The sequence below is a fragment of the Pseudophryne corroboree genome, chromosome 6 (assembly GCF_028390025.1).
Source record: "Pseudophryne corroboree isolate aPseCor3 chromosome 6, aPseCor3.hap2, whole genome shotgun sequence".
Taxonomy (NCBI): domain Eukaryota; kingdom Metazoa; phylum Chordata; class Amphibia; order Anura; family Myobatrachidae; genus Pseudophryne; species Pseudophryne corroboree.
Window position 1 is genome coordinate 60075689 of NC_086449.1, and position 15838 is coordinate 60091526.

The window sequence follows — 15838 nt, forward strand, 5'->3', positions numbered from 1 at the left end:
TCAGTTATCCTCTTTGCAGCAGGATGACTGCTGTGATATTTCATCTTCCTCGCAAAGGACTGTTGGACAGTCAATTGCTTGGTGGAAGTAGTAAAAGTGGTCTTACGACTTCCCCTCTGGGATGACCATCGACTCCCAGCAGCAACAACAGCAGCGCCAGCAGCAGTAGGCGTTACACGCAAGGATGCATCGGAGGAATCCCAGGCAGGAGAGGACTCGTCAGAATTGCCAGTGACATGGCCTGCAGGACTATTGGCATTCCTGGGGAAGGAGGAAATTGACACTGAGGGAGTTGGTGGGGTGGTTTGCGTGAGCTTGGTTACAAGAGGAAGGGATTTACTGGTCAGTGGACTGCTTCCGCTGTCGCCCAAAGTTTTTGAACTTGTCACTGACTTATGATGAATGCGCTGCAGGTGACGTATAAGGGAGGATGTTCCGAGGTGGTTAACGTCCTTACCCCTACTTATTACAGCTTGACAAAGGCAACACACGGCTTGACAAATGTTGTCCGCATTTCTGTTGAAATATTTCCACACTGAAGAGCTGATTTTTTTGGTATTTTCACCAGGCATGTCAATGGCCATATTCCTCCCACGGACAACAGGTGTCTCCCCGGGTGCCTGACTTAAACAAACCACCTCACCATCAGAATCCTCCTGGTCAATTTCCTCCCCAGCGCCAGCAACACCCATATCCTCCTCATCCTGGTGTACTTCAACACTGACATCTTCAATCTGACTATCAGGAACTGGACTGCGGGTGCTCCTTCCAGCACTTGCAGGGGGCGTGCAAATGGTGGAAGGCGCATGCTCTTCACGTCCAGTGTTGGGAAGGTCAGGCATCGCAACCGACACAATTGGACTCTCCTTGTGGATTTGTGATTTCGAAGAACGCACAGTTCTTTGCTGTGCTTTTGCCAGCTTAAGTCTTTTCATTTTTCTAGCGAGAGGCTGAGTGCTTCCATCCTCATGTGAAGCTGAACCACTAGCCATGAACATAGGCCAGGGCCTCAGCCGTTCCTTGCCACTCCGTGTGGTAAATGGCATATTGGCAAGTTTAAACTTCTCCTCCAACGATTTTATTTTAGATTTTTGAGTCCTTTTTTTACTGATATTTTGTGTTTTGGATTTTACATGCTCTGTACTATGACATTGGGCATCGGCCTTGGCAGACGACGTTGATGGCATTTCATCGTCTCGGCCATGACTAGTGGCAGCAGCTTCAGCACGAGGTGGAAGTGGATCTTGATCTTTCCCTATTTTTGGAACCTCAACATTTTTGTTCTCCATATTTTAATAGGCACAACTAAAAGGCACCTCAGGTAAACAATGGAGATGGATGGATACTAGTATACTTATGGATGACGAGCGACTGCCGACACAGAGGTAGCTACAGCCGTGGACTACCGTACTGCGCGTCTGCTAGTATAGACTGGATGATAATGATATAAAAAATATACATATATATCACTACTGCAGGACAGGTATATATTGTATAATGACGTACCTGCTGGACACTGTCAGCACTGCAGACTCCTAAACTACTAGTATGAAGAAGATGGAAAAAAAAACCCACCACAGGTAGGTATACAATTATGGACGAGCGACTGCCGACACAGAGGTAGCTACAGCCGTGGACTACCGTACTGCGCGTCTGCTAGTATAGACTGGATGATAATGATATAAAAAATATATATATATCACTACTGCAGGACAGGTATATATTGTATAATGACGGACCTGCTGGACACTGTCAGCACTGCAGACTCCTAAACTACTAGTATGAAGAAGATGGAAAAAAAAAAAAACCACCACAGGTAGGTATACAATTATGGACGAGCGACTGCCGACACAGAGGTAGCTACAGCCGTGGACTACCATACTGCGCGTCTGCTAGTATAGACTGGATGATAATGATATAAAAAATATATATATATCACTACTGCAGGACAGGTATATATTGTATAATGACGGACCTGCTGGACACTGTCAGCACTGCAGACTCCTAAACTACTAGTATGAAGAAGATAGAAAAAAAAAACCACCACAGGTAGGTATACAATTATAGACGAGCGACTGCCGACACAGAGGTAGCTGCAGCCGTGGACTACCGTACTGCGCGTCTGCTAGTATAGACTGGATGATAATGATATAAAAAATATATATATATCACTACTGCAGGACAGGTATATATTGTATAATGACGGACCTGCTGGACACTGTCAGCACTGCAGACTCCTAAACTACTAGTATGAAGAAGATGGAAAAAAAAAACACCACAGGTAGGTATACAATTATGGACGAGCGACTGCCGACACAGAGGTAGCTACAGCCGTGGACTACCGTACTGCGCGTCTGCTAGTATAGACTGGATGATAATGATATAAAAAATATATATATATCACTACTGCAGGACAGGTATATATTGTATAATGACGGACCTGCTGGACACTGTCAGCACTGCAGACTCCTAAACTACTAGTATGAAGAAGATAGAAATATAATGAATGACGGACCTGCTGGACACTGTCAGCAGAATGCGTTTATAGAATAAAAAAAAAAAACACCACACGAGTGTTTAACTTTTTCAGGCAGACAATATACTGGTGGTCACTGCTGGTCAGTCACACTGGCACTCTGGCAGCAAAAGTGTGCACTGTTAAATATGTACTCCTGCTATAACTGCTCCCCAGTCTCCCCCACAATTAAGCTGTGTGAGCAGTGAGCACTCAGCACAGTCAGATATACATAGATGATATTATCATGCAGCACACTGAGGCTGAGCACAGATATGGTATGTGACTGTGTATCGTTTTTTTTCAGGCAGAGAACGGATTATATTAAATAATAAATAAAACTGGTGGTCACCACTAGTATAACTATCAGCAAAACTCTGCACTCTCTGAGTACTCCTAAATTCCTAATGCTCCAGTAAATCAAGTGTCTCACTCTCTATCTAAATGGAGAGGACGCCAGCCACGTCCTCTCCCTATCAATCTCAATGCACGTGTGAAAATGGCGGCGACGCGCGGCTCCTTATATAGAATCCGAGTCTCGCGATAGAATACGAGCCTCGCGAGAATCCGACAGCGGGATGATGACGTTCGGGCGCGCTCGGGGTAGCCGAGCAAGGCGGGAAGATCCGAGTCTGCCTCGGACCCGTGTAAAAAGCGTGAAGTTCGGGGGGGTTCGGATTCCGAGGAACCGAACCCGCTCATCTCTACTAGTGATCAGTGATATATGTATAGTAGGTGTCTGTGTGTTGTAGTGATCAGTGATATATGTACTGGAGGTGTCTGTGTGTCCTAGTGATCAGTGATATATGTACAGGAGGTGTCTGTGTGTTCTAGTGATCAGTGATATATGTACAGGAGGTGTCTGTGTGTCCTAGTGATCAGTGATATATGTACAGGAGGTGTCTGTGTGTTCTAGTGATCAGTGATACATGTACAGGAGGTGTCTGGGTGATCTAGTGATCAGTGATATATGTACAGGAGGTATCTGTGTGATTTTGTGATCAGTAATACTTGTACAGGTGGTGTCTGTGTGTTCTAGTGATCAGTGATATATGTACAGGAGGTATCTGTGTGATTTTGTGATCAGTGATACTTGTACAGGTGGTGTCTGTGTGATCTAGTGATCAGTGATATATGTACAGGAGGTGTCTGTGTGATCTAGTGATCAGTGATATATGTAAAGGATGTGTCTGTGTGTACTAGTGATCAGTAATAAATGTACAGGAGGTGTCTGTGTGTCCTAGTGATCAGTGATATATGTACAGGAGGTGTCTGTGTCCTAGTGATCAGTGATATATGTACAGGAGGTGTCTGTGTGTCCTATTGATCAGTGATATATGTACGGTTGGTGTCAGTGTGCACTAGTGATCAGTGATATACAGTATGTACAGGATGTGTCTGTGTGTACTAGTGATCAGTGATATATGTACAGGAGGTGTCTGTGTGTCCTATTGATCAGTGATATATGTACGGTTGGTGTCAGTGTGCACTAGTGATCAGTGATATACAGTATGTACAGGATGTGTCTGTGTGTACTAGTGATCAGTGATATATGTACAGGAGGTGTCTGTGTGTACTAGTGATCAGTGATATATGTACAGGAGGTGACTGTGTGTACTAGTGATCAGTGATATATGTACAGGAGGTGTCTGTGTGTCCTAGTGATCAGTGATATATGCATACTTGCCGACTTTTGGGCTGCTCTCTCCGGGAGAGTAACCGGTCGGCTCAGCAGGGCAGACGGGTAGTGTGGTGACGTGCAGAGGGGGGTGGGCCAGAGGCGGAATGGGGGTGTGGCTGCTGGACGCGTCATGTAAGTCACGCCCCCGCCGTGTAATGCCGCTATTACGGGCGTGGCTATGATGACGCGATTCAACAAGAATCGCGTCATCGCCTGCCCGGACCGCCCACTTTACTCACTAAGTGGGCAGCCGGGCAGGGGGTGACCCCTGAAATTGGGAGACTTGCCTGCTCTTCCGGGGGGGCGGCAGGGTCACCCGATTTTCGGGAGCCTCCCACCCTTTCCTGGAGGGTAGGCAAGTATGGATATATGTACAGGAGGTGTCTGTGTGTCCTAGTGATCAGTGATATATGTACAGTAGGTGTCTGTGTGCACTAGTGATCAGTGATATATGTACAGGATATGTCTGTGTGTCCTAGTGATCAGTAATATATGTACAGGAGGTGTCTGTGTGCACTAGTGATCAGTAATATATGTACAGGAGGTGCCTGTGTGTACTAGTGATCAGTGATATATGTACAGGAGGTGTCTGTGTGTACTAGTGATCAGTGATATATGTACAGGAGGTGATTGTGTGTACTAGTGATCAGTGATATATGTACAGGAGGTGTCTGTGTGTACTATTGATCAGTGATATATGTACAGGAGGTGTCTATGTGTTCTAGTGATCAGTGATATATGTACAGGAGGTGACTGTGTGTACTAGTGATCAGTGATATGTGTACAGGAGATGTCTGTGTACTAGTGATCAGTTATATGTGTACAGGAGGTGTCTGTGTGTACTAGTGATCAGTGATATATGTACAGGAGTTGTCTGTGTGTACTAGTGATCAGTGATATATGTACAGGAGGTGACTGTGTGTACTAGTGATCAGTGATATATGTACAGGAGGTGTCTGTGTGATCTAGTGATCAGTGATATATGTACAGGAGGTGTCTGTGTGTACTAGTGATCAGTGATATATGTACAGGAGGTGACTGTGTGTACTAGTGATCAGTGATATGTGTACAGGAGATGTCTGTGTACTAGTGATCAGTTATATGTGTGCAGGAGGTGTCTGTGTGTACTAGTGATCAGTGATATATGTACAGGAGGTGACTGTGTGTACTAGTGATCAGTGATATATGTACAGGAGGTGTCTGTGTGTACTAGTGATCAAAATGTCGACATGAGTTTTTTTTTTTAAATTGTATTGTTTTCTCCGTACAATGACCGGGAACCCCAATTAATGCACCGTGTCCCCTCGCAGGTGCCTCGCTCTGCTACCACTACGCTGGGCACAGGTTACTATTCCCAATCATAGTCCGCGTGGATCGTTAAGTATGAAAAAGTTCAAAAAAAGAAAAAATGTGAAAAACTCATGTCAACCTTTTGACATGTCAATCTAGAGACCCTGTCGACCAATAGTGGTCGACCTAGACACTGTCGACCTAGTTACTGTCAACCTAGAGACCGTATTCCATATGCACAGGAGGTGTCTGTGTGTATGTGTGTACTAGTGATCAGTGATATATGTACAGGAGGTGTCTGTGTGTACTAGTGATCAGTGATATATGTACAATCGGTGTCTGTGTGTACTAGTGATCAGTGATATATGTACAGGAGGTGTCTGTGTGTACTAGTGATCAGTGATATATGTACAGGAGGTGTCTGTGTGTACTGGGGATCAGTGATATATGTACAGGAGGTGTCTGTGTGTACTAGTGATCAGTGATATATGTACAGGAGGTGTCTGTGTGTACTAGTTATCTGTGATACATGTACAGGTGGTGTCTGTGTGATCTAGTGATCAGTGATATATGTAAAGGAGGTGTCTGTGTGTCCTAGTGATCAGTGATATATGTACAGGATGTGTCTGTGTCCTAGTGATCAGTGATATATGTACAGGAGGTGTCTGTGTGTCCTATTGATCAGTGATATATGTACAGTTGGTGTCTGTGTGTACTAGTGATCAGTGATATATGTACAATCGGTGTCTGTGTGTACTAGTGATCAGTGATATATGTACAGGAGGTGTCTGTGTGTACTAGTGATCAGTGATATATGTACAGGAGGTGTCTGTGTGTACTAGTGATCAGTGATATATGTACAATAGGTGTCTGTGTGTACTAGTGATCAGTGATATATGTACAATAGGTGTCTGTGTGTTCTCGTGATCAGTGATATATGTACAGGAGGTGTCTGTATGTACTAGTGATCAGTGATACATGTACAGGATGTCTGTGTGCACTAGTGATCAGTGATATATGTACAGTAGGTGTCTGTGTGTTGTAGTGATCAGTGATATATGTACTGGAGGTGTCTGTGTGTCCTAGTGATCAGTGATATATGTACAGGAGGTGTCTGTGTGTTATAGTGATCAGTGATACATGTACAGGGGGTGTCTGTGTGATCTTGTGATCAGTGATATATGTACAGGAGGTATCTGTGTGATTTAGTGATCAGTGATACATGTACAGGTGGTGTCTGTGTGATCTAGTGATCAGTGATATATGTAAAGGAGGTGTCTGTGTGTCCTAGCGATCAGTGATATATGTACAGGAGGTGTCTGTGTCCTAGTGATCAGTGATATATGTACAGGATGTGTCTGTGTCCTAGTGATCAGTGATATATGTACAGGATGTGTCTGTGTGTCCTATTGATCAGTGATATATGTACAGTTGGTGTCTGTGTGTACTAGTGATCAGTGATATATGTATAGGAGGTGTCTGTGTGTACTAGTGATCAGTGACATATGTACAGGAGGTGTCTGTGTGTACTAGTGATCAGTGATATATGTACAGGAGGTGTCTGTGTGTACTAGTGATCAGTGATATATGTACAGGAGGTGTCTGTGTGTACTAGTGATCAGTGATATATGTACAATAAGTGTCTGTGTGTACTAGTGATTAGTGATATACGTACAATAGGTGTCTGTGTGTACTCGTGATCAGTGATATATGTACAGGAGGTGTCTGTATGTACTAGTGATCAGTGATACATGTACAGGATGTGTCTGTGTGCACTAGTGATCAGTGATATATGTACAGGAGGTGTCTGTGTGTCCTAGTGATCAGTGATATATGTACAGGAGGTGTCTGTGTGTTCTAGTGATCAGTGATATATGTACAGGAGGTGTCTGTGTGTCCTAGTGATCAGTGATATATGTACAGGAGGTGTCTGTGTGTTCTAGTGATCAGTGATACATGTACAGGAGGTGTCTGGGTGATCTAGTGATCAGTGATATATGTACAGGAGGTATCTGTGTGATTTTGTGATCAGTGATACTTGTACAGGTGGTGTCAGTATGTTCTAGTGATCAGTGATATATGTACAGTAGGTGTCTGTGTGATCTAGTGATCAGTGATATATGTACAGGAGGTGTCTGTGTGATCTAGTGATCAGTGATATATGTAAAGGATGTGTCTGTGTGTACTAGTGATCAGTAATAAATGTACAGGAGGTGTCTGTGTGTCCTCGTGATCAGTGATATATGTACAGGAGGTGTCTGTGTCCTAGTGATCAGTGATATATGTACAGGATGTGTCTGTGTCCTAGTGATCAGTGATATATGTACAGGAGGTGTCTATGTGTCCTATTGATCAGTGATATATGTACAGTTGGTGTCTGTGTGCACTAGTGATCAGTGATATACAGTATGTACAGGATATGTTTGTGTGTACTAGTGATCAGTGATATATGTACAGGAGGTGTCTGTGTGTACTAGTGATCAGTGATATATGTACAATAGGTGTCTGTGTGTACTAGTGATCAGTGATATATGTACAATAGGTGTCTGTGTGTACTTGTGATCAGTGATACATGTACAGGATGTGTCTGTGTGCACTAGTGATCAGTGATATATGTACAGTAGGTGTCTGTGTGTTGTAGTGATCAGTGATATATGTACTGGAGGTGTCTGTGTGTCCTAGTGATCAGTGATATATGTACAGGAGGTTTCTGTGTGTTCTAGTGATCATTGATACATGTACAGGGGGTGTCTGTGTGATCTAGTGATCAGTGATATATGTACAGGAGGTATCTGTGTGATTTAGTGATCAGTGATACATGTACAGGTGGTGTCTGTGTGATCTAGTGATCAGTGATATATGTAAAGGAGGTGTCTGTGTGTCCTAGTGATCAGTGATATATGCACAGGAGGTGTCTGTGTCCTAGTGATCAGTGATATATGTACAGGATGTGTCTGTGTCCTAGTGATCAGTGATATATGTACAGGAGGTGTCTGTGTGTCCTATTGATCAGTGATATATGTACAGGAGGTGTCTGTGTGTACTAGTGATCAGTGATATATGTACAGGAGGTGTCTGTGTGTACTAGTGATCAGTGATATATGTTCAGGAGGTGTCTGTGTGTACTAGTGATCAGTGATATATGTACAATAGGTGTCTGTGTGTACTAGTGATCAGTGATATATGTACAATAGGTGTCTGTGTGTACTCGTGATCTGTGATATATGTACAGGAGGTGTCTGTATGTACTAGTGATCAGTGATACATGTACAGGATGTGTCTGTGTGCACTAGTGATCAGTGATATATGTACAGGAGGTGTCTGTGTGTTCTAGTGATCAGTGATACATGTACAGGAGGTGTCTGTGTGTCCTATTGATCAGTGATATATGTACAGGAGGTGTCTGTGTGTACTAGTGATCAGTGATATATGTACAGGAGGTATCTGTGTGTACTAGTGATTAGTGATATATGTACAGGAGGTGTCTGTGTGTACTAGTGATCAGTGATATATGTATAATAGGTGTCTGTGTGTACTAGTGATCAGTGATATATGTACAATAGGTGTCTGTGTGTACTCGTGATCAGTGATATATGTACAGGAGGTGTCTGTATGTACTAGTGATCAGTGATACATGTACAGGATGTGTCTGTGTGCACTAGTGATCAGTGATATATGTACAGGAGGTGTCTGTGTGTTCTAGTGATCAGTGATACATGTACAGGGGGTGTCTGTGTGATATAGTGATCAGTGATATATGTACAGGAGGTATCTGTGTGATTTAGTGATCAGTGATACATGTACAGGTGGTGTCTGTGTGATCTAGTGATCAGTGATATATGTAAAGGAGGTGTCTGTGTGTCCTAGTGATCAGTGATATATGTACAGGAGGTGTCTGTGTCCTAGTGATCAGTGATATATGTACAGGATGTGTCTGTGTCCTAGTGATCAGTGATATATGTACAGGAGGTGTCTGTGTGTACTAGTGATCAGTGATATATGTACAGGAGGTGTCTGTGTGTACTAGTGATCAGTGATATATGTACAGGAGGTGTCTGTGTCCTAGTGATCAGTGATATATGTACAGGATGTGTCTGTGTCCTAGTGATCAGTGATATATGTACAGGAGGTGTCTGTGTGTACTAGTGATCAGTGATATATGTACAGGAGGTGATTGTGTGTACTAGTGATCAGTGATATATGTACAGGAGGTGTCTGTGTGTACTATTGATCAGTGATGTATGTACAGGAGGTGTCTATGTGTTCTAGTGATCAGTGATATATGTACAGGAGGTGACTGTGTGTACTAGTGATCAGTGATATGTGTACAGGAGATGTCTGTGTACTAGTGATCAGTTATATGTGTACAGGAGGTGTCTGTGTGTACTAGTGATCAGTGATATATGTACAGGAGTTGTCTGTGTGTACTAGTGATCAGTGATATATGTACAGGAGGTGACTGTGTGTACTAGTGATCAGTGATATATGTACAGGAGGTGTCTGTGTGATCTAGTGATCAGTGATATATGTACAGGAGGTGTCTGTGTGTACTAGTGATCAGTGATATATGTACAGGAGGTGACTGTGTGTACTAGTGATCAGTGATATGTGTACAGGAGATGTCTGTGTACTAGTGATCAGTTATATGTGTGCAGGAGGTGTCTGTGTGTACTAGTGATCAGTGATATATGTACAGGAGGTGACTGTGTGTACTAGTGATCAGTGATATATGTACAGGAGGTGTCTGTGTGTACTAGTGATCAAAATGTCGACATGAGTTTTTTTAAAAAAGTGTATTGTTTTCTCCGTACAATGACCGGGAACCCCAATTAATGCACCGTGTCCCCTCGCAGGTGCCTCGCTCTGCTACCACTACGCTGGGCACAGGTTACTATTCCCAATCATAGTCCGCGTGGATCGTTAAGTATGAAAAAGTTCAAAAAAAGAAAAAATGTGAAAAACTCATGTCAACCTTTTGACATGTCAATCTAGAGACCCTGTCGACCAATAGTGGTCGACCTAGACACTGTCGACCTAGTTACTGTCAACCTAGAGACCGTATTCCATATGCACAGGAGGTGTCTGTGTGTATGTGTGTACTAGTAATCAGTGATATATGTACAGGAGGTGTCTGTGTGTACTAGTGATCAGTGATATATGTACAGGAGGTGTCTGTGTGTACTAGTGATCAGTGATATATGTACAATCGGTGTCTGTGTGTACTAGTGATCAGTGATATATGTACAGGAGGTGTCTGTGTGTACTAGTGATCAGTGATATATGTACAGGAGGTGTCTGTGTGTACTGGGGATCAGTGATATATGTACAGGAGGTGTCTGTGTGTACTAGTGATCAGTGATATATGTACAGGAGGTGTCTGTGTGTACTAGTGATCAGTGATATATGTACAATAGGTGTCTGTGTGTACTAGTGATCAGTGATATACGTACAATAGGTGTCTGTGTGTACTCGTGATCAGTGATATATGTACAGGAGGTGTCTGTATGTACTAGTGATCAGTGATACATGTACAGGATGTGTCTGTGTGCACTAGTGATCAGTGATATATGTACAGGAGGTGTCTGTGTGTCCTAGTGATCAGTGATATATGTACAGGAGGTGTCTGTGTGTTCTAGTGATCAGTGATATATGTACAGGAGGTGTCTGTGTGTCCTAGTGATCAGTGATATATGTACAGGAGGTGTCTGTGTGTTCTAGTGATCAGTGATACATGTACAGGAGGTGTCTGGGTGATCTAGTGATCAGTGATATATGTACAGGAGGTATCTGTGTGATTTTGTGATCAGTGATACTTGTACAGGTGGTGTCTGTGTTTTCTAGTGATCAGTGATATATGTACAGTAGGTGTCTGTGTGATCTAGTGATCAGTGATATATGTACAGGAGGTGTCTGTGTGATCTAGTGATCAGTGATATATGTAAAGGATGTGTCTGTGTGTACTAGTGATCAGTAATAAATGTACAGGAGGTGTCTGTGTGTCCTCGTGATCAGTGATATATGTACAGGAGGTGTCTGTGTCCTAGTGATCAGTGATATATGTACAGGATGTGTCTGTGTCCTAGTGATCAGTGATATATGTACAGGAGGTGTCTGTGTGTCCTATTGATCAGTGATATATGTACAGTTGGTGTCTGTGTGCACTAGTGATCAGTGATATACAGTATGTACAGGATGTGTCTGTGTGTACTAGTGATCAGTGATATATGTACAGGAGGTGTCTGTGTGTACTAGTGATCAGTGATATATGTACAATAGGTGTCTGTGTGTACTAGTGATCAGTGATATATGTACAATAGGTGTCTGTGTGTACTCGTGATCAGTGATACATGTACAGGATGTGTCTGTGTGCACTAGTGATCAGTGATATATGTACAGTAGGTGTCTGTGTGTTGTAGTGATCAGTGATATATGTACTGGAGGTGTCTGTGTGTCCTAGTGATCAGTGATATATGTACAGGAGGTTTCTGTGTGTTCTAGTGATCAGTGATACATGTACAGGGGGTGTCTGTGTGATCTAGTGATCAGTGATATATGTACAGGAGGTATCTGTGTGATTTAGTGATCAGTGATACATGTACAGGTGGTGTCTGTGTGATCTAGTGATCAGTGATATATGTAAAGGAGGTGTCTGTGTCCTAGTGATCAGTGATATATGTACAGGATGTGTCTGTGTCCTAGTGAATAGTGATATATGTTCAGGAGGTGTCTGTGTGTACTAGTGATCAGTGATATATGTACAATAGGTGTCTGTGTGTACTCGTGATCAGTGATATATGTACAGGAGGTGTCTGTATGTACTAGTGATCAGTGATACATGTACAGGATGTGTCTGTGTGCACTAGTGATCAGTGATATATGTACAGGAGGTGTCTGTGTGTACTAGTGATCAGTGATATATGTACAGGAGGTGTCTGTGTGTACTAGTGATCAGTGATATATGTATAATAGGTGTCTGTGTGTACTAGTGATCAGTGATATATGTACAATAGGTGTCTGTGTGTACTTGTGATCAGTGATATATGTACAGGAGGTGTCTGTATGTACTAGTGATCAGTGATACATGTACAGTATGTGTCTGTGTGCACTAGTGATCAGTGATATATGTACAGGAGGTGTCTGTGTGTTCTAGTGATCAGTGATACATGTACAGGGGGTGTCTGTGTGATCTAGTGATCAGTGATATATGTACAGGAGGTATCTGTGTGATTTAGTGATCAGTGATACATGTACAGGTGGTGTCTGTGTGATCTAGTGATCAGTGATATATGTACAGGAGGTGTCTGTGTCCTAGTGATCAGTGATATATGTACAGGATGTGTCTGTGTCCTAGTGATCAGTGATATATGTACAGGAGGTGTCTGTGTGTACTAGTGATCAGTGATATATGTACAGGAGGTGTCTGTGTGTACTAGTGATCAGTGATATATGTACAGGAGGTGTCTGTGTGTACCAATGATCAGTGATATATGTACAGGAGGTGTCTGTGTGTACTAGTGATCAGTGATATATGTACAATAGGTGTCTGTGTGTACTAGTGATCAGTGATATATGTACAATAGGTGTCTATGTGTACTCGTGCTCAGTGATATATGTACAGGAGGTGTCTGTATGTACTAGTGATCAGTGATACATGTACAGGATGTGTCTGTGTGCACTAGTGATCAGTGATATATGTACAGGAGGTGTCTGTGTGTACTAGTGATCAGTGATATATGTACAATAGGTGTCTGTGTGTACTCGTGATCAGTGATATATGTACAGGAGGTGTCTGTATGTACTAGTGATCAGTGATACATGTACAGGATGTGTCTGTGTGCACTAGTGATCAGTGATATATGTACAGGAGGTGTCTGTGTGTTCTAGTGATCAGTGATACATGTACAGGGGGTGTCTGTGTGATCTAGTGATCAGTGATATATGTACAGGAGGTATCTGTGTGATTTAGTGATCAGTGATACATGTACAGGTGGTGTCTGTGTGATCTAGTGATCAGTGATATATGTAAAGGAGGTGTCTGTGTGTCCTAGTGATCAGTGATATATGTACAGGAGGTGTCTGTGTCCTAGTGATCAGTGATATATGTACAGGATGTGTCTGTGTCCTAGTGATCAGTGATATATGTACAGGAGGTGTCTGTGTGTACTAGTGATCAGTGATATATGTACAGGAGGTGTCTGTGTGTACTAATGATCAGTGATATATGTACAGGAGGTGTCTGTGTGTACTAGTGATCAGTGATATATGTACAATAGGTGTCTGTGTGTACTAGTGATCAGTGATATATGTACAATAGGTGTCTGTGTGTACTCGTGATCAGTGATATATGTACAGGAGGTGTCTGTATGTACTAGTGATCAGTGATACATGTACAGGATGTGTCTGTGTGCACTAGTGATCTGTGATATATGTACAGGAGGTGTCTGTGTGTCCTAGTGATCAGTGATATATGTACAGGAGGTGTCTGTGTGTTCTAGTGATCAGTGATATATGTACAGGAGGTGTCTGTGTGTACTAGTGATCAGTGATATATGTACAGGAGGTGTCTGTGTGTTCTAGTGATCAGTGATACATGTACAGGAGGTGTCTGGGTGATCTAGTGATCAGTGATATATGTACAGGAGGTATCTGTGTGATTTTGTGATCAGTGATACTTGTACAGGTGGTGTCTGTGTGTTCTAGTGATCAGTGATATATGTACAGGAGGTGTCTGTGTGATCTAGTGATCAGTGATATATGTAAAGGATGTGTCTGTGTGTACTAGTGATCAGTAATAAATGTACAGGAGGTGTCTGTGTGTCCTAGTGATCAGTGATATATGTACAGGAGGTGTCTGTGTCCTAGTGATCAGTGATATATGTACAGGATGTGTCTGTGTCCTAGTGATCAGTGATATATGTACAGGAGGTGTCTGTGTGTCCTATTGATCAGTGATATATGTACAGTTGGTGTCTGTGTGCACTAGTGATCAGTGATATACAGTATGTACAGGATGTGTCTGTGTGTACTAGTGATCAGTGATATATACAGGAGGTGTCTGTGTACTAGTGATCAGTGATATATGTACAGGAGGTGTCTGTGTGTCCTAGTGATCAGTGATATATGCATACTTGCCGACTTTTGGGCTGAGAGAGCAGCCGGTCGGCTCAGCAGGGCAGACGGGTAATGTGGTGACGTGCAGAGGGGGGTGGGCCAGAGGCGGAATGGGGGTGCGGCTGCTGGACGCGTCATGTAAGTCACGCCCCCGCCGTGTAATGCCGCTATTACGGGCGTGGCTATGATGACGCGATTCAACAAGAATCGCGTCATCGCCTGCCCGGACTGCCCACTTTACTCACTAAGTGGGCAGCCGGGCAGGGGGTGACCCCTGAAATTGGGAGACTTGCCTGCTCTTCCGGGGGGCCGGCAGGGTCACCCGATTTTCGGGAGCCTCCCACCCTTTCCTGGAGGGTAGGCAAGTATGGATATATGTACAGGAGGTGTCTGTGTGTCCTAGTGATCAGTGATATATGTACAGTAGGTGTCTGTGTGCACTAGTGATCAGTGATATATGTACAGTAGGTGTCTGTGTGTCATAGTGATCAGTAATATATGTGCAGGATGTGTCTGTGTGTCCTAGTGATCAGTTATATATGTACAGGAGGTGTCTGTGTGTACTAGTGATCAGTAATATATGTACAGGAGGTGTCTGTGTGCACTAGTGATCAGTAATATATGTACAGGAGGTGTCTGTGTACACTAGTGATCAGTAATATATGTACAGGAGGTGTCTGTGTGCACTAGTGATCAGTAATATATGTACAGGAGGTGTCTGTGTGCACTAGTGATCAGTGATATATGTACAGGAGGTGTCTGTGTGCACTAGTGATCAGTGATATATGTACAGGAGGTATCTGTGTGCACTAGTGATCAGTGATATATGTACAGGATGTGTTTGTGTGTACTAGTGATCAGTGATATATGTACAGGAGGTGTCTGTGTGTACTATTGATCAGTGATATATGTACAGGAGGTGTCTATGTGTACTAGTGATCAGTGATATATGTACAGGAGGTGACTGTGTGTACTAGTGATCAGTGATATGTATACAGGAGATGTCTGTGTACTAGTGATCAGTTATATGTGTACAGGAGGTTTCTGTGTGCACTAGTGATCAGTGATATATGTACAGGAGGTGTTTGTGTGTACTAGTGATCAGTGATATATGTACAGGAGGTGTCTGTGTGTACTATTGATCAGTGATATATGTACAGTAGGTGTCTATGTGTACTAGTGATCAGTGATATATGTACAGGAGGTGTCTGTGTGTACTAGTGATCAGTGATATATGTACA

The 15838-nt window shown here is 43.0% G+C and overlaps 1 protein-coding gene across 1 annotated transcript in view; it reads left to right on the top strand.

The window, feature by feature from the left end:
- The window catches only part of LOC134936129 (complement C3-like), an 828079-nt gene that overhangs the window by 213959 nt on the left and 598282 nt on the right, over window positions 1–15838 (top strand). The gene's annotated exons all lie outside the window — the stretch shown is intronic.